The sequence below is a fragment of the Esox lucius genome, chromosome 19, assembly GCF_011004845.1.
Source record: "Esox lucius isolate fEsoLuc1 chromosome 19, fEsoLuc1.pri, whole genome shotgun sequence".
NCBI lineage: Eukaryota > Metazoa > Chordata > Actinopteri > Esociformes > Esocidae > Esox > Esox lucius.
The window spans coordinates 12243969-12264525 of record NC_047587.1 but is presented as its reverse complement, the minus strand read 5'-3'; the positions used below and the strand labels follow the sequence as shown (position 1 = coordinate 12264525).

Below are 20557 nucleotides of genomic sequence, written 5' to 3'. Positions count from 1 at the left end.
TTATCCTCTTCTCTCTCTCTCTCTTTCTCTCTCTCTCTCTGTCTGTCTGACTGCGTGTCTGTCTCTTTCTCTGCCTGTTATCCTCTTCTCTCAATTCAATTCAATTCAAATGGCTTTTTTGGCATGGAATGTGTTACTACATACATTGCCAAAGCAAACATCAATATATGTTAAAAGTCTAGGCAAAACAAACAAACAAAATAAATAAATTACAACATAACAGTGAACAACAACAATCACATTTACAAGTCTGTCCCTCAATTCAATTCACTTTATTGGCATGAGGCACATGAACAAATGATTAACAATATATATTTTCTTCTTTTTATATATTTTTTTTAGGATAATCAATATATTAAGTAATTTCTTATATATATATTTATATATATATATATATATATATATATATATATATATATGTGTATTATTTTTTTAATTATATTATTATTTATATTATTATATTATTAAATAAATATACTTTTTAAAGTAAAAGAAGTAAAAATAATAAACAAAATATAAAATCACAATGAAAAAATATTAATAAAAGCCATGTTATAAAAGTTAGGTTTTAGGTAAGATTTAAAAGAATGCACTGACGTAGGCTGTTCCAGAGTCTAGGGGCCCGTATAGCAAAGGCTTGAAGTTTGGCAGCTAAATTCATATATATACTGTACACACACAAATACATACATACATATATATATATATATATATATATATATATATATATATATATATATATATATATATATACGCAGATTTTTTTTTATAAAACAGAACTGAACATACAGCATTATATATACAATAGTGGAAAACAGTGAGACAAGTGTGTGCTCGGTCAGACACTCTAAGACAGTCTCTCTCTCTCTGTGTCTCTGTCTCCGTCTCTCTGTGTCCCTCTCTCTGTTTCTGTCTGTCTGTCTCTGTCTCTCTCGTTCTGCCACTCCCTCCCATACTCTTCCATGGAAAAAGGGACATCATGTCTTTTTGATCTTTTTCAGGGAACTCCTGTGTAGGAGATGATAGAACACTGTGACAAGGCCCTCTGGTGTCCCCATGGTGGGAATATTCATTTCTCACTGTCAGCTTCATAAAGGGCACCCTATTTGCTGTGTAGACCACTAGTTTTAACCAGGGTCAATGGGGAACAGGGTGCTATCTGTAATGCTTTTAGGGAGATGCATACTAACACTTTATATAGATCCGTAACCGGAGACACACCACTTTGTTTCCCCTGGAACACTGCTTGTTATGATCAAGACTTCAACAGGTCTCCCTATTTAGGCTGTATCTAGACCAGAACAAATCCCCCAAACTGAATTACTGCGGTGCGTATAGCTGTTTCAACAATACGCAAATAAATGTATTTGCGTGTATATTTACATTTGCGGGAAGATTACCTGTGATTCATGTTGTTTTGGTTGTGCGTGGGCTTTAACAGAGCCACTGATTTCCTGAATGCTATAAGCAGAACAGAATGGGTCCACAACACGGGGGCTGCAGTCTGATTGGATTCTTCATGCTCGTCTTCGGTGTTAAAATCCCATTAAACATTTGGCGCCCCGAGTCAAACTACCCCGGGATTATTCTATCTCCTACACCCAAGCCCAACCCTGGGAGAGAGCGATAGCAGCGCTACGCCTGCCTAATCTGACTCTTCCCTCCACCGCCAGCATGCAGATAGACCGCCTCCACCACATTGCACACAACAGCGCCACCCACCTCACCTTCCGGCTGGGCCTGGGCCTGGGCCTCCCGCGTAAATGCACGCTACGTAATGTGCACACCTCTTCCATCCTGCGGGCCAGTGGACACCGCGTGTTGTTGACCTGTTTGGGGACTGTGTGGTCCCGGTAGGAATTGGGCCCTTCGAGTGAACGTCTCGCACTTTGTTTTGCCCAGGGGGTTTAGAATTTTCTTTTTGAATGTTAAGAGTAGTAGAATACAAAATGTACTTTTGTTGTTGTGCAGAAAAGCTGTGATTTGGGCGTTTTTAATGACAGTCGCACATGTTCGCTAACAACATTTTAGATTTGTCAGTAAGTTTATCATTAGCAACCAGCTACAGGTCCCAAATGATGGTCCAAACCCAATTTCATTCACAGCCTGTCAAACATTACGAACTTGTATGTTGTCTAAATGTGTGTTTCCACATGGGCACAATGCATGACATACGCATTAGTGTGTTTCTAAGAGATAATGATAGAAGGGAATCGCAGCCATTTACCAAACATCCACACTCTTTGATGTAGACTTAGTCTAGCTGGGAGGGAGATAAGGATTCACCCAGTAGATGTGCTGTCCCCAATCAGACCCTCATTCCCTATCAGCACTTCTTTAACCAGGGCCTTATGGAGAGATGACACCCTCATTCCCTATCAACCGCACTTCTTTAACCAGGGCCTTATGGAGAGATGACACCCTCATTCCCTATCAACCGCACTTCTTTAACCAGGGCCTTATGGAGAGATGGCCCCCTCATTCCCTACAAAGTGCACTTCTTTAACCAGGGCCTTATGGAGAGATGGCCCCCTCATTCCCTACAAAGTGCACTTCTTTAACCAGGGTCTTATGGAGAGACCCTTGTTCCCTGCTCTGTGAGCACCGGGGGACCAATTGTGTTGCCGGCCCTGTTAGCAGATCCTTCTGTAGGGGGTTTACTGATTAACTAACGTAAGTCCCTGCTCCTCTGATCTCAATTCTGAGTGTCAGTAGAACTCAGCATGTAGATCCTTTCCCTTTGTGAACACGTTTAGGATGTCATCACTGTGTCATCTCCGCGCACGACAAATGGCTGCTACGACCGAAAACATCTTTGTCGACGGTGTCCTCTAGTCCACACTGAGGGCGTTGACTGTCTGGTCTTCAACAAGCATATGACGAACAGCAGGAGATTAACAACAGTCACACTACAAAATGACACTGGCCAAAAGCAATGTAAATGACTAAGCCAGCTGTACCTGTATGCAGTGAAAGATTGGGTCTCTTGAGGTTATAGTGCGGCGAGTTAGAAGGTGGATGCGGGGGTCTCTCTTTCTCTGTCTTTCTCCCCAGGGTGTGGCGTTCTAATCCAGCCTGTCTGGCTGAAGTATGTCTCTCAGGCTTTCCCTTTGATGATTGGAACAATACACCTGCGGGAGGCCCAGGACCAGGTCTTTCTCCCCATGGGCCCCTCCTGGCCCCGCCTCCTCCAAGTGTCCATCCTATTGTTGTTGCACAACACCCTGACTCCCGCTCTCCCACCACGTCCCCACTGACTGGGTGTAATTGAGGTATAATAATGCAGCCTACTGTCGGTCATGTGTTCCGCTGTTTTGTTATGTCTCAGTGTTGGCAGTATTTCAGTGTCTTAATGAATGTTTTTGGTTTTTCCCCCCTTTGCTTTTTTTCATGAGATCAGTGGTTGTTTGCGAGTTGTTTTTCCTGGGCTGGAACAGATTCAGACACAGCCGTTGTAAAATGCAGTAATTCCCAGTCCTAGACCTCTGACGTTCTGTTTGTCCTGTTCCATGGTGTCCTATTTCCTCTCTAATTGAACGTTGCCTAATAGACAGCTTGAGTACGGATTTGGTGTGTATGTGTTGTTGGTGGTGTCTTTACCACAAACACGGTGCCAGAACACGTCTAGCAGTTGGCACAATGCTGCTTATGGCGGTGTAAGAACTGTCATTGAAATGTCTTGGTGAAATAGCAGTATGGGTTGTGTGTTGGTCTCGCCAACTGACTTCAAATGTATTTGCTCACTGTATGTTGCTCTGAGTAAGTGCATCTGCTAAATTAATAAAATATAATGGGGCCAGATGAAGCCAGATTAAGAAAATGTTTTGCGAACTCAAGGAATACAAAGACAAAGCAAATCTAGGACAGGGTGTACATTTTGACAAATTAGTGACATATATAAACAAGAAACCTGGCAAGCCTTGTTCAGCCGGCCCGCAATAGAAAGTGTTGCCATCTTGAGATTCAAACCCAGGTTGCCCACATGAAAGGCTGTGTTGTTAACTACTACACCACAGAGCTGTACATTTGCCAGCTGTCAGTATAGCCTCTTGTCTATATTGATACCCGGCATCTGTATATCCTGAACAAATCCTCTTTTGCCACTGGCCGTTTTAATAGTTAATTGGCCACTCGTGAATTACACTGATACAGTTTAACTGACTAACGTTTCTTACTAAGTTTACCTCCACCACAAATAGCGTCTATGTATGGCGTTTGCATCTGGCCATTTTAACAGCGTATTAGCCAGTAATAAGCTTTACCGGTATCTACAAACTTACTGGAATAGTCATAAGAATTGAGCAATTCTTAGCGAGTCTGCCAAAGCTATTTTCATTCATGGCAAATCAACATACTTTTTTCTTTCATTCATGAATGACATTTATACAGTAACTATCAACAAAGGTGGCGATACAGTGGGGAGAACAAGTATTTGATACATTGCAGATTTTGCAGGTTTTCCCACTTACAAAGCATGTAGAAGTCTGTAATTTTTACAAAAATCCAGAAAATCACATTGTATGATTTTTAAGTAATTAATTTCCATTTAATTGCATGACATAAGTATTTGATACATCAGAAAAGCAGAACTTAATATTTGGTTCAGAAACCTTCGTTTGCAATTACAGAGATCATACTTTTCCTGTAGTTCTTGACCATGTTTGCACACACTGCAGCCGGGATTTTGGCCCACTCCTCCATAAAGGTCAGTCAGTCAGACAGACAGACAGACAATCGCTCTTCTTAGCTGGCTCCGCTTACGCAGTCCGGCAAAACATTTAACTGTATATCGTATTTAGAACTTTACTTATTTAACAATATACAACACCAATACAAAAGCTATTGTAATATATAATTGTATTATGCCATGTTCTTTGTGGAGGCCACACCACTGGCCTTGACCAATGTCTCACACCCTACCCATATCCCCCTATCCATTCCAAATTTCTGACTAAAGGAAGGCATGAATGAATGAGAGTCAATGATAGACAGAAGAGGTTGTTTACTCTGCATTGGTCTAACAAACCACTATGACAGGAACCCTCTCCATTTCCATAATGTCATAAAGCACAGAATCTCTTTGCATTTGACTTTTATGAAGTAAACACAATGGCATGGCTATATTTCTATGGTATGACCATACAAATGGTCCACTCTGGACACTCTCCAGATATAGTCAAAGAAATACAATTACTAATCTATGCTATTCTGTTTCTGTGGCCGTAGTGTTGACATCAGACATCAGACATGTTAAAGTGGTTGAAAAGTCACTCTTTTACATAACACTGGAAAACTGCATGCCTAAGTTACTCCTTTTTACTCTGTGCCTCAGTGAATTTCAACTAGAGCAACCTCACATTTCTGTGTTTTGTGATGCTAAATTTAGCAACAATTCTGACAAGCGAGTAATCCGGAAATAAAAAGCGAAAACCTCTTGCAGGCGATTGTTTATTTCTCATTTGGCTTGTTTTCTCTTCATGTTGATATGTTACACTTGAACGAGGGAAGAAACAAATGGCTGTGAAAGAATAATGAAGGGCAATCCCAGATGTAACATGGTTACTGTGTCTCGGTGCGTTGTTCTATGCACTCTGTTATAGAACCTTTGATGCCATTTGTCTCTGAGAGAGTAGCCCTCAGTAATCAAATCAGGAATTGTTGTTTAGTGCTCTTGTCATTGTGATGCACCAGTATCCCATGAATAATCACATTTGTAACCAAATGGAAATTAAAATTACTTCCTGAACAAACTGCAAAAAAAGAAATTGAAGTGTACACCTGATCTTGAGCCCATGCATGTCAGTAAACCTCTTGTCTGTTAGTCGTCTGTTTTGCTAGCTGCATGCGGATCCCTTTAATTAGTGTGATCACTGAAGAAGGCCAATCTGATGAACAGACTGTGCAGTGTCAATTGCTTGTTGTATAAATACTGTGATAACCGACGATTCAGACCTCACTTATCCATTCACCAATCTACCCTCCCACTCACCCACCCATTATTCTATCCATCATCCACCCACCCATTCATTCTTCCATCCCCCACCCAGCCAGCCACCCACCCATTCATTCATTCATTCACCCACCCAATCACACACCCACCCATTCATCCACCCACTCACGCACCCATCCACCCACTAATTCATCCAACCATCCACCCACCCATTCATCCACCCACCCACTCACTCACCCCCCCACCAATCCATCCATCCATTAATACACGCACCCACCCATACACCCACCCACCAGTCCATCCACCCACCCTTTAAGTCATCCACCCACCCATTCATTCTTCCAGCCCCCCACCCACCCATTAATTCATCCACCCACCCATTCTTCCAGCCCCCCACCCACCCATTAATTCATCCACTCACCCATTCATCCATCCACCCACTCACCCACCAATCCATCCACCCACCCATCCATTCACCCATGATATGAAACAGCTCTCTCCTATTCATTATCTCCATCCGGTGAACAAATTGATGGGATGCCATTATCATGTAGATTTTGAGAATTCATATGTGTTAATACAAACTAGTGCAATATAAATTGTTGGACCTTACCCATCTTTTACACTGTGGTGTTGGCTTTTAAAATGGAAATTGTTCCCTCTACAGACCTAACAGTAATAACCCTCCCTTCGATGTCTCCCCCACACCTCTCCCCCCTCCCCTCCCCCTGAGGCCCATCTGGTAGCTCTCAGCCACACAGAGTGCAGGACTGCTCTGCTTTAAATGTTTAATGGAGGGCCACCCCCCTCGCCCTCTCTCATTCCCTCTCCGTGTCTCTCTTTCCTTTCTCTCTCGCCATCTCGTTTTCCATCCCTTTCACTCTCAGTCCATCTCCATCATTTCTGTCTCTATCCATCACTCTCTCCTCTCTCCATCTCTCTCTCCTTCTCCCTCCATCTCTCCCTCCCTCTCTCTCCATCTCTCTCAGTTTCTTTATCAACCTCTCTCTCCCTTTTTATACCTCTTTCTCAACCTTTCTCGCCGTGCATAGTCTCCATTTCCCACCTGGCCGTGCTCCAGAGCTCACTGCAGCAGTTTGTTGGGGACTCGGGCACTCTGGGTAATGCTGCGCTTGGACTTAAGTTAGACGGCAGTGTTATTTAGCCTGCTATGAGGACCTACAGAACTGTATCTTTAAAACATAAGGTGAAACGTGCTGTTTCTCGTTCCGACCCTGTGGTATCATGACAGTTAGTATGATGGAGTCAGTGTCCCCATTAAGATCTAGCTGCTGTTAGATGGCCCCCAGTCCGTTACAGCACTTTCCTATTGACGTTTGTCTCCTTGGCTTCTTGCCATTTAAGCTCCCATTATCCAGCAGGGTCTTATTCCAAAATCCCTAACCACACTTCAGAGAGGATGGGGCGCAAGGCGTTCGGGTGGACTGCCACCCACCGCCACCGGCCAGTCTGTGTCACGGTCAAGACCCCCACTGCTCCACGGTCATCCACGGTCATCATCAATGGCTCCTTTCTCCTCTCCCCAGGGACAATGCATTTTTTCCATGCCATAAAGCAGATGCTGTATTGCCGTGACACAAAGCCGAGCCCTCCCAGCCTGTTTACCATGAGAAAGACCCACCGGGTCAGGATGCCTATCACTGTGTGGGCCATTCTGACACACGCCCACCCCCCCCCCCCCCCCTCTATCGTAGTGAGAGTGCCAGGTCCCAATGGAGGCTGGGCCTGCGTCACAAATGACCCTCCAGTCCGTGTGCAGTGCACCACTTTTGACTAAAGCCCTTGGGGATGGAGTAGTGCACTAAATGGAGTAGTGGGGCATTTGTGACGGGGTAACAGCCCCGGCAGAGCGCGGGCAACTCCCAGTCAAGTATTGTGATCGCTCTGCGGTTGAGAGGAAATTCAGTGTTAAAGTGCTGATCCGGACTATTCAGGATGGACGAATGAGGGCCGGGGATATTTTTTGTGTTCAGAGATTACCATGGCTGAGAATGAGCCTGTCAGCACTTAGGGAAATACGGGAAGCTTTTTGTCAGTTTTTGTCCACTTAAAATCTGCCCTAAAAGTAGAATGCCTGCATTATTTCAACTGGCCAATGTCATATTACATTCTATGAGATTTTGTACAGATGTACAGATTGTCATACTGCTTTGTTCTCTCTGTAGGACTGTAAAGCAGTAGAACAGACAAACGCAATGTCTTTACGCTGAGGTACTCTTTGTTTTGAGGCCTGTTTACGCTACAACAATTGTCGTGACTACAGTTTCATTCAAATAAGATTATCGTTATATGTAAATAAAATGTACACAATTTACACTAGCTACAAGTTACTCCCGCTGTGCTGTATGACTCAATACATGATCGTGCTGCACTGACCGCTGACCTGGCAGGTGTGTTAACTCAACTGACAATGTAGATTACCTGGTAACTGACATGGAGATCGACGTCGAACAAGTGCTGTTGCTGGTGATATTAGACTAGGGTACCAATGTGTGATGTTTTTAGGTGCTTTTCAATGCCCGAATGATTTCTTCCTACCTGGTTAATTCCACTCTAATACACCCCAATACACAACGAGCAAGGCATTGTCTTTAGACCGCAGCATTGAGGATCTGTCGAACACCTGGGAAGGTGACATGTGACAATTGACTTTTTCACTTGTTTACCCAATATATATATATTTTTTTAATCTCTGATGCAAATGTGGCAACAAAATTGTATTCATCTAAATAAAACTATTGTAGTGTAAAATCATTCTTAGTCCCTGCGGGAAATCAGGTTGCTAGTCCAGCTTCCTATCGAAATGATTAGCACTGGTGTGGATCTGTAGTTAAATTTTTACTTTAGTTAATTTCAGTTTCTGGGGTATTTTATGAGAAATACTCTCGTTCTTACTTTTTAGAATACCAAGGATTTTCATGGCTTCAGTGCACTTTTACTCTGCCAGGTGCTCCTGGAACTTGGGGATCTAAAAAGACTCACAGCTTTTAGGATTGTCTCACTCAAAGAGTCAACAGAACAAGGAGCTGAAAGCTCCCCCAAACCACATGAAGACAGATGGCTTAGCAGGAGTGACAACATGCCCTCCAGTTAAACAATTAGCCTCCTTTGTGTGACTAGTACCTGTTCTCTGTAGTATTTGTTTGGAGCCAGTTGAAACGACTCCCCTTGTTTTGAGGCTAGGGTATTCAGTGTTGTCTGGCTTAACGACTTGTTGCGATGTGAGTGCTGTGACAACCCTTCAGACCAAGTTAAGGGGACTAATATTTACCCTGCTGGACTCATGGGGTGGACTTCTACAGCGGCAGTCTAAAGGCCTTGGGACGTCTCCAAGCAAAGCTGGATTTGGCTAACTGGCCACTCAGGGAGAACTGGTGAGCCAGCTTTGAAAAGGGGTAGACTCAATGACGGGAGGTTGATTTCAGCCAAGCCATTTGAGACCTGGCCAGACTGACCAAAGCCGTGGAGGTGTGAGGTGTTTGACCACTCCAGGAGAGAGGTCTGAGGGGCTTAAGAGGGCAGTACCACTCCTTTTAGAGGTACCGGCCACTCCAGACCTGGCTGGACACCAAGGCCCCGATGGCTGGGATCTGTCAAGGGGCTCTTAGGTGTCCCACCTGGTCCTCCTCATTATTCACCACCTGCGCGTTAGTCATGGTAAGCACACACATCATGTCAGTCATGTCTAGAGTTGACAGATTGAGGGGTCACGTATGTTCACCTACACGCCACATAGACATGGTCTGTGAAACCAAACCCATGTTTCCATTTTGTCATTGTCAAAATGTTGTATCTGCTATTATTTTACATGACAGCCACCACCAGACAGGATAAATACACAGGACTGCTTGGCTCCCTGGCATTTAAGATGTCCCGGCAGATTGTTTTCGGCACAGTGGGAGGTACAGCCTCCTGCTAGAGACTGCAGTGGTAGCAGGTTGCGCAAATGAACTGATTCTGCAGGGGAGTGGAGAGTGGAGACGGGCTTCCTGCCTTCCCGCTACTCTATCTGGATCACTGAGCATGTAGCACAGACGCCACAGAAATACTATTACTGGGAGAGCTCAGCTCAGGCCTGACTGCATTCAAATAGAAAGGCAGTTGTCTCTCAAAGTTACCCAAGTGTTTAGATCGTCTCTTCCAGGAACCGTTCAATCTCGTGGGGAGGACATTTTGCTGTTAACCGCTCGTCAGGCTCCATTCAAATAACGATGATGTTGTCAGAAAAAAAACAGCACCACCCAAGTGTTGATGTCATTCTCCTAGTCTATTTGTCCCTCAGAGATTAGATGACCCCTGGCATTTTATCTGTCTGTCTCCTGGCTTTGTAACAACCTTATAATATGTAACGTTAATGTATTCTCAGTGGCAGGCGTATTATCCAGCAGGACAATGGCACTCTGCAGCGTGTGTTATTGGTGGAATTAACCTCAATAATTATGCAGATTTGCAGAGAAAAGCACAATTGTTACTTTCCAGCTCCCCTAAATAAACGGTCTGTGACCCCAAACACTCACACACTGTTACTGGTGAACTGGACACGTTATTCTAGATAAATCTAAGCTTCCTCTCGGAGCTCCTCAGAACTCTTCAAATAACAATGCAGTAGTGATTTGTTAACATCTAGGCTAAGTTGCTGTGTCAGTAATCTAGTAAGCAGACCTTACGCTTCCTGCCTGTCGGTCCAATCTGTTATTGTAATGGTAATTGGTAGCACCATTAACGTATTCAACCATACACTGTAGCAATAGTGCCCTGGCACCAGTTCAATAAAACCTTGTAAAGGAATCCACTACTGTGTGTTTTACTATGAGAGGTTGGTACAAAGTGCAAATGGGACTTCATGATCAATATCCAATGGCTTTTTGACTGCAAAAAGCAGATGGTGATGTGAGCTGACAAGTTTAGCGAGAGTAAACATTGGAATCCATTGCTCCAGTCCAAAGTTTATTTTTATGCCCATTTGTCCCAAATAAAGGGGAATAAGAAGCCATTTTGGACCCAGTCATTCTAGGGACCAAAATTCATAGTTATCAATATTGCTCTGTTCTGTATTACAAAGAAATCTTATTGTTAAACATCAACAGAAAGAGGGAAGCAGATAAAAAATAATGTGTAGCTTATTTCATCAGTCTAAAATGAAACAACATCCAAAAAGGCCGCCACCCTCGTACCATAACTCAGTTTTGGCATATCTAATCAGCCGGGTGTGATGGGTTACTAACAATAGTTGATTGAACAAAAACAGTGGAGCAAATGTGCATTTTCCTGCCTTTCACGTGTTGTATTGGCCTGCGGCTGGCCCAGCTCCTCGGCAGAACAGGGAAAAGCTATCTCATCCACAGCATAGAAGGAGACACGGGACAGCTGAATGAGAACAGCAGTGTATTTACTATATCTGTCTGACTGATAATAAAACCAATAATAGAACCATGTCCAACGTTCAGCTCCAGAAAAAACTAAGAGACCACTTCCTTTCCAAAAAAGTCGAAAAGGAAGGTTTTGAGTGAGGGTTAAAATTAAGAGACCACTGCAAATTGAACGCTTCTGTTCCTTACTCAAAGCTTTCCTTTGAGTGAGGAACCTGTCTCAAGACCGGTCCTGTGATGTATCTCTGTGTGAACCAAATTTGAAAACCCAGGTAGGGCTAGACATGGTTTTACTATTGAAAACCCAGGTAGGGCTGGACATGGTTTTACTATTGAAAACCCAGGTAGGGCTGGACATGGTTTTACTATTGAAAACCCAGGTAGGGCTGGACATGGTTTTACTATTGAAAACCCAGGTAGGGCTGGACATGGTTTTACTATTGAAAACCCAGGTAGGGCTGGACATGGTTTTACTATTGAAAACCCAGGTAGGGCTGGACATGGTTTTACTATTGAAAACCCAGGTAGGGCTGGACATGGTTTTACTATTGAAAACCCAGGTAGGGCTGGACATGGTTTTATTATTGAAAGCTCTGGCATGGCTGGACATTGTTTTATTCAAGGTGTGGTCTATTAATAGCACTACTTGGTGCTGCTTCCTCTGTTCTCTGCAATGCTGTTGTCATGGTGTTGTGTTAAGCCGGTGGTGAGACACACACACACAAACATAGGTTTTACTGTCAAAGTGAGGACCTGCAATTTAGTACTATTAAAAAAAAGGTTTACCTAACTCTAAACCTAACTTTAACCCAGTATTAATGAGCATCTTTCACTGAGGTAGAACAATACATTGCCCTCTATTCTAACCAGGTGATTTAACTGTAACGCTGTCACCTCCCCAAATGTATGTTCCTTTCATTTTGCCATATTTAAGGACCCTAGCAGTGCAGTATATGGGGAATAGGGTGTCATACTTAATGACCCTAGCAGTGCAGTATATGGGGAATAGGGTGTCATACTTAATGACCCTAGCAGTGCAGTATATGGGAAATAAGGTGTCATACTTAAGGACCCTAGCAGTGCAGTATATGGGGAATAGGGTGTCATATTTAAGGACTCTAACAGTGCGGTATATGTGGAATAGGGTGTCACACTTAATGACCCTAGCAGTGCACTATATGGGGAATAGGGTGTCATACTTAATGACCCTAGCAGTGCGGTATATGTGGAATAGGGTGTCATACTTAAGGACTCTAACAGTGCGGTATATGTGGAATAGGGTGTCATACTTAATGACCCTAGCAGTGCAGTATATGGGGAATAGGGTGTCACACATATACTAGCAGTGCGGTATATGTGGAATAGGGTGTCATACTTAAGGAGCCTAGCAGTGCAGAATATGGGAAATAGGGTGTCATACTTAAGGAGCCTAGCAGTGCAGAATATGGGAAATAGGGTGTCATACTTAAGGAGCCTAGCAGTGCAGAATATGGGAAATAGGGTGTCATACTTAAGGAGCCTAGCAGTGCAGTATATGGGGAATAGGGTGTCATACTTAAGGACTCTAACAGTGCGGTATATGTGGAATAGGGTGTCATACTTAAGGAGCCTAGCAGTGCAGTATATGTGGAATAGGGTGTCATTTAGGATGGGTGTCACCAAAGTTGCTGGTTCAACACTCAGTCACAAGAGGGATAATGCTGTGCCTATCAGAGGGGGTGCGTGAATTATTGATACTGTGTACATCTAATCTACGGTGTAGACAGGTGTGTGTGTCTGTGTGTGTTTCGGGTGACTGCACTTGCAGTGCTGTAATTAAACCGCACATGACAAGCTTCCTCATGGTAAAGTAATGACAGCATGTTCATCCATTAGATACCAACTACCAACACACATACACACAAACACACACACACACACAAACGCACACACATATCTACACACACAATAGTAAAATACACTGTCTTGTCTAGTATGGAATAGGTAATCCTCTCTCACTCTCTCATTTCTCTCTCTCTACATCTCAGCCTGGGGTGTTGTGTCAGTGACCTGCCCCTCCCGGTTCAATGTGTTGTTAGAGCTCAGACTGCTGGGTGTCTGGTGGTGATATCATCCTGTTCTCCTTGCTCTGTCACCTGGACCAGGGAGTCTGGAAGGGGGCTTGAGGACCCTCCTCAGGGCTGGCCTCTAATCTGTCTGGTCTCCCTCCACTGACCAAAAGAGAGGATAGAGGACAGGGGATAGAGAGGACTGGGGATAAAGGACTGGGTATCATGGACTGGGGAATCAAGAACTGGGGATAGAGGACTGATGATAGTGGACTAGGGAGAGAAGACTGTGGTCTGATAATAGAGGACCGAGGACTGAGTCCTGTGGACTGATGATGGAGAACTGGGGACTGATGATAGAGGACTGGGGACTGATGATAAAGGACTGGGGACAGAGGACTGTGGGCTCATGATAGAGGCCTGTGGACTGATGATAGAGGACTGGGGACAGAGGACTGGGGGGGACTGATGATAGAGGACTGGGGACAGAGGACTGTGGAGAGCCTGGAGGGTTGGCAGTTGGCAGTGTCCCGGCCAGCCAGGCTGCCGGTCAGGGATCTATGTGTGTGGGCCACCGGAGCATGGAGGTAGTGGACAGATGAAACAGGAGAGGGTCTGGCTGTGTCCCCAGTCAATCTGCCTGGTCAGGCTTGGGCCGGTCCACTCTTGTGATCCTCCACTGGGCTGGATACGGGTTGAGAGCAGAGCAGGTCAGGCCCTGCATACGACATATTTTTCAGGCTCCATAATGCTTGCCTGTCCCCCTCTTCCCTTCACTACCACTCTCTCCCTTCACCACCCGATCTCCCCCTCCCCCTTTCCCCCTCACTCTCTTGCTCCCCCTAACTCTCACTCCCCTTTTCTCTCACTCCCTTCCATACCCATCTCCCACTCCCACTCCCACTCCCCCTCTCAATCCCTTTCCCTGCTTGGCACTCTCTCATCTCTCCCTCTCTTTCACTCCTTCCCCCTCACCTTTCTATTCTCTTTTTCTCTCTCTCTCTCACCATCCCTCCATCTCCTTTCCCTAACCCCTCCCACACCCTCTTTGGAAATCTCCCCCCTCTCTCTCATTTGCCGTGTTCATCTCTTTCACTCCTTACCAGTCTTCCTCAAATCCATCTGTTTCTCAGCTCCTTTTGTTTCTCAGAGTTTTCCCCATCAAAAAACATTGCGCATTAGTTGCAATATAAATACTTAGTACAAATACTTGGACTCCATATTATAATATATATTTAAATGTTTTACTTTGCCAACTTTTCTACCTTACTGTGTGGAATGTGTTGAGTAGTATGAATAATAAAACCACATAGTGCTTTTCAAGGACCAAAAGATGTTTACTTCTGTGCCTCTTGCCTCAGAGTCAAAGGCTTTTACATAGAGGTCCCCTGACAACTGTGGTGATTAATATCCTTTACCAGTTTTGGGGTCGTGAAAGGTTTCGTCGCCAAATACACCAAACCTCCATTAGGATTCCAGCTTCGCAGCCTGAATAGTTATGCTCGGTTTTCAAGGTTACACAGGTTGTGCCCTTTCTTTGAATGTGTCCCATTTACACTGAAATGTATGTGCACACAAGTATGTTTTTTGTGTGTGTATGGAAACTGTTGTAAGGAGGAATGGGGACAGGTGGTGTGATTGCTGGCTACACAGGAGAAGCAGGAGGTGAGGGGAGAAAATGAATTTCCCCCCTGTTGTCACAAACACACAATCTTCAGCATGATGCCTGTTTCAAGATAAAGATAAGGTAGCACCATTCGTCCTTTATTCTCCTTTCAGTGTGTTTTTGTTGATCTTAGACACTCCAATGAAGAGTTGTGTTTCATTAGGAGATAAGTGTGTTCCATTAGAAGATAGGTGTGTTCCATTGATTTGATTAGATTCAAATTTTCTTTTGGGAGAAAGGTCTGTTCTGTTACGAAATAGGTGTGTTCTGTTGGGAGTTAGGTGTGTTCTGTTGGGAATAGGTGTGTTCTGTTGGGCGATAGGTGTGTTCTGTTAGGAGATAGGTGTGTTCTGTTGGGAATAGGTGTGTTCTGTTGGGCGATAGGTGTGTTCTGTTGGGAGATATGTATGTTCTGTTGGGAGATAGGTGTGTTCTGTTGGGAGATAGGCATGTTCTGTTGAGAGATAGGCATGTTCTGTTGAGAGATAGGCATGTTCTGTTGGGAGATAGGCATGTTCTGTTGGGAGATAGGCATGTTCTGTTGAGAGATAGGCATGTTCTGTTGGGAGATAGGCATGTTCTGTTGGGAGATAGGCATGTTCTGTTGGGAGATAGGCATGTTCTGTTGGGAGTAGGTCTGTTCTGTGGGGAGTTGGTGTGTTCTGTTGGGAGTTGGTGTAATCTGTTGGGAGATAGGTCAGTTCTGTTGGGAGATAGGTCATTTCTGTTGGGAGATAGGTCAGTTCTGTTGGGAGTTGGTGTGTTCTGTTGGGAGATAGGTCAGTTCTGTTGGGAGATAGGTCAGTTCTGTTGGGAGATAGGTCAGTTCTGTTGGGAGTTGGTGTGTTCTGTTGGGAGATAGGTCTGTTCTGTAATGAGATGGGTGTTTTCTGTTGGGAGATAGGTCTGTTCTGTAATGAGATGGGTGTTTTCTGTTGGGAGATAGGTCTGTTCTGTTGGGAGTTGGTGTGTTCTGTTGGGAGATAGGTCTGTTCTGTTGGGAGATAGTTGTGTTCTGTTGGGATATAGGTCTGTTCTGTTGGGAGATAGGTGTGTTCTGTGGGGATATAGGTCTGTTCTGTTGGGAGTTGGTGTGTCCTGTTGGGAGATAGGTCTGTTCTGTTGGGAGTTGGTGTGTCCTGTTGGGAGATAGGTCTGTTCTGTTGGGAGTTGGTGTGTTCTGTTGGGATATAGGTCTGTTCTGTTGGGAGTTGGTGTGTTCTGTTGGGAGATAGGTCTGTTCTGTTGGGAGATAGGTGTGTTCTGTTGGGACACATTCTGTTCTTCTGACATTATCCCTAAGCCAAATCTCAAACTCTCAAACATAAACCCTAAACCGAAGATAGGAAGTACAGTTACAAACACACACACATACATGCATGCACGCATCCACACATACAGTACATCTGTTCTCTCTGGACCAGGGCTGGTCTTCTTATGGTGGTGTCAGTATGCAGCATGTTTTGCAGGCTGTCTCCTTCCAACCTGGGTGGTGCTGTAGTAGATTGTGTGTGTGTGTAATCTCCCTCCCCTCCGCTGTGTGTTGCCGCCGACACGTCAGTTGGAACACTTCCATGTCCCCAGTGTGTGTTCCGCGGTGCTCACAGATCTGAGGACAAGCTCTTCACCAAACACAGAGGACAGGAAACACTGGGCAGAGTATCTCCCCGTGGTACCATGTGGTGTGTGTCGGAGCGGTCTGAAACCAGCCGTGGCTGTCACCACAGGAGCTGGCAAGATGGTACAAGCAGACCTGCCACTGGGCCGTTATTTGAGACAGTGTGTCTTATGGCATTTTAGTAAAGCTTTCAAATGACAAAATGTCTGTTGTGTTACTTCCACTGCCAGGAGGTTGTTGCCCCTCCTCTCATTCCATTACAACGTTAGCAGTGTTGTCACCTACTGCAGGGCCATGGGGATGGCAGGCCACCGGCACTCTCTGTGGATGATGTCCAGTCCAGGACCTCATATAGTCCCCCTCTGTGGAGGATGTTCAGTCCAGAACCTCATTAAGCAACTCTCTGTGGTTGATGTCCAGTCCAGAACCTCATATAGTCCCCCTCTGTGGATGATGTCCAGTCCAGAACCTCATATAGTCCCCCTCTGTGGAGGATGTTCAGTCCAGAACCTCATTAAGCAACTCTCTGTGGATGATGTCCAGTCCAGAACCTCATGAAGCCCCTCTCTGTGGATGATGTCCAGGCCAGAACCTCATGAAGCCCCTCCGTGAATGACATCCATCCAGAACCTCATAAAGCCCCTCTGTGAATGACATCCATCCAGAACCTCATAAAGCCCTGCTCTGCGGAAGAAGAACTGTCCAGAATCTCATGAAGGGTCTGCAACTGTGGAAAACTAATACTTTTGGTGTGTTGGTTAACAGAGAGAGGGATAAATCCCTGCCCTGAGTGAGTTTGCAGGATTTACATTTGTGGGATGATATTTTATCCAACTGAGTGGGTTGCCTGAGTTAACTTCTAAGCTACAGACAAATTGACTATTTATCAATGGTGCTTTATTCTAAACAGGACAACTTCAACATAAACATTAACTGGTTAGAAAATGTGTCCCCTGGTTAAAAGGTCTCCAGTAGTTGTTAAGCAGGAATTGTGATATACGATATTTGACTGGAGATATACATTACTGGAGTGGAGATTTACGATACATGAGTAGAGATATACGATACTGGAGTGGAGATGTAAGATACTGGAGTGAAAATATATGATACTGGAGTGAAGATATACGATACTGGAGTGGAGATATACAATACATGAGTGGAGATATACGATACAGGAATGGAGATATACGATACTGGTGTGGAGATATATGATACTGGATTGGAGATATACGATACAGGAGTGGAGATATACAATACATGAGTGGAGATATACGATACAGGAGTGGAGATATACGATACAGGAGTGGAGATATACGATACAGGAGTTGAGATATACGATACTGGATTGGAGATATACGATACATGAGTGGAGATATACGATACTGGATTGGAGATATACGATACAGGAGTGGAGATATACAATACATGAGTGGAGATATAGGATACAGGAGTGGAGATATACGATACAGGAGTTGAGATATACGATACTGGATTGGAGATATACGATACTGGAGTGGAGATATACGATACTGGATTGGAGATATACGATACAGGACTGGAGATATACGATACTGGATTGGAGATATACGATACAGGAGTGGAGATATACGATACATGAGTGGAGATATACGATACATGAATGGAGATATACGATACATGAGTGGAGATATATGATACTGGAGTGGAGATATACGATACAGGACAATACAGGCTCTTAACCTTAGTGGTTAGTCTGCTGGCTGTGGGTGGTAAATCTGTCCTATTTAGAAATATTCTATGTGTTCTTTGTGCTTTACATGGCTCCCTGTACCCCTCTGTAACTATCTCTGTCTCTTTCCCTGTCTCTCATTGTCTCTGTCCCTCTCTCCATCTCTGTCTGTTCCTGTCTCTCATTGTCTCTGTCCCTCTCTCCATCTCTGTCTGTTCCTGTCTCTCATTGTCTCTGTCCCTCTCTCCATCTCTGTCTGTCCCTGTCTCTCATTGTCTCTGTCCCCCTCTCCATCTCTGTCTCTTTCCCTGTTTCTCATTGTCTCTGTCCCTCTCTCCAGCTGTCTCTATCCCGGTCTCTCATTGTCTCTGTCCCTCTCTCCATCTCTGTCTCTTTCCCGGTTAACCCTCAGTCTCTGACAGTGAGCACCATGGAAACCAGTCAGACCATTCTGTCTGAATACATGTGCTGCTGGTTTCACCAAGTGTGTGTGCGGGTTCTCTGCATGTGTGAGTGTGTGGAGGCGGGGCCAGGAGTCCTGTTTGGTTTTAAAAGCCCTTAGAGCGGTTGTGCCCACCCCGACGGCCGTCTTTCTGTAACTCATGTAAATTCCCTTAAGAGCTCGGCATCTTTGTCTAATCTGGTGTCCCCCTGTGTCATCAGTGCCACCCGGGTAACTCCAGGGAAATCTAAAAGCTGACCGTTCTGAACACAGTTTCTCAGCATTGTCATTCCGATGGATAGGCACCTCAAAGTGTTTTTGTCACAGGAGGAGGGGAGGGCATGTTGTTGACAGTCATCACGAAAGAGTTTGTTAGCTATCACCACAGCTATTGTGATAAAGGTCAACAGAAGTGTCCCTAAGGGTGGGATTTACAACCCAGGAGAGACATTCATACATTTTCATCACTTTAGTTTACTGCTCATGGATAATTTACCACCACAAAAACTTGATAAAATCCATTCTGAGAAGCAACAATCCATGAAAAAATAAAAAAAGCATAAGCATACCTAAATGTGTGTATACTGGTCTTTCCTGTCTGTCTTTGACAACGCTGAAGTATTTCAAGTGCCCCCAGGCCTTAGTCAACGTTCTTCAGAGACACACCCCTTATTCTCCCCCCAGGCCAATCATATTTCACTCCCATTCAGATGTCTGAATGGAGAACCCCAAAGGATCTCTCCTCCGCTCTCTCTCTCTGTCTCTCTCTCTCATACACACACATGCGCGTAAGCACGTACACATGCAAATACATCCACCACACACACACACACACAAACACGCCCCCCCCCCCCAAATAAAGCATTACTGTTACTACGACTCTAGCCGTCCAGAGCACGCCTGCACTTTGTTCAGTTAAAAGTTGTCGTTGAAATATTGTGCTTCCATTGGTGCTATGACAAAGCCCAGGGAGGGTGGCCACGGCAACGCAGTGTGAGGTTTCAAGTGCCAATAGGCTGTCGGGGATACCCCTGTGTTTCTGCTCAACGGAGTCAGTGTGCAGAAATAATTCCTATTAGACCTGGTCAATCACCATGCACATTCAATGAAATATGGCTTCCTTTCATTCAATTCATTTCATGATCCATACCTCATAACTATCAATCATCTTTCTGAGGGCTGTCTGGAGACTCTGGAACACAGGAATGAATGAATGAATAATTGTTTGGTTTATAACTCATTCTCTCAGCTAATGAGGTCTCCTGCCGGGCAGAGAGATCTTTGGAGAATATATTCAGTCATGTATGGGGAGTTATATTTCTTTAAGGGTGTTCTATTATATTAAGGGAGGCATATTCTATTAAGGGGGTTCTATTATTTTATGGGAGTTCTACTATATATTATGGAAGTTATGTTCTATTAATGGAGTTATACTCTGTTATGGGAGTTAAATTCCTTTAAGAGAGTTATATTCCTTTAAGGGAGTTATATTATATTACGGGTGTTATATTCTGTAATGGGAGTTATATTCTTTTATGGGGAGTTATATTCCATCATGGGGAGTTGTTTTATATTATGGGAGTTATATTCTGTTAAGGGAGTAATATTCTGTTATGGGAGTTATATTCTGTTATGGGAGTTATATTCTGTTATGGGAGTTATATTCTTTTAAGGGAGTTATATTCGGTTATGGGGGTTATATTATGGGAGTTATTTTATATTATGGGAGTTATAT

The 20557-nt window shown here is 44.2% G+C and overlaps 1 protein-coding gene across 19 annotated transcripts in view; it reads left to right on the top strand.

Moving 5' to 3' along the window:
* The window catches only part of LOC105021842 (neuronal cell adhesion molecule), an 85155-nt gene that overhangs the window by 13148 nt on the left and 51450 nt on the right, over positions 1-20557 (top strand). The window contains exon 1 of one of the 19 annotated variants that reach the window (XM_034288027.1): positions 3055-3272. The exons of the other annotated variants lie outside the window; for them this stretch is intronic. The gene's annotated coding sequence lies outside the window, so the exon portion shown is untranslated. Of the gene's footprint in view, positions 1-3054; positions 3273-20557 lie in introns of those variants that run through there. 19 annotated transcript variants of the gene reach the window in all.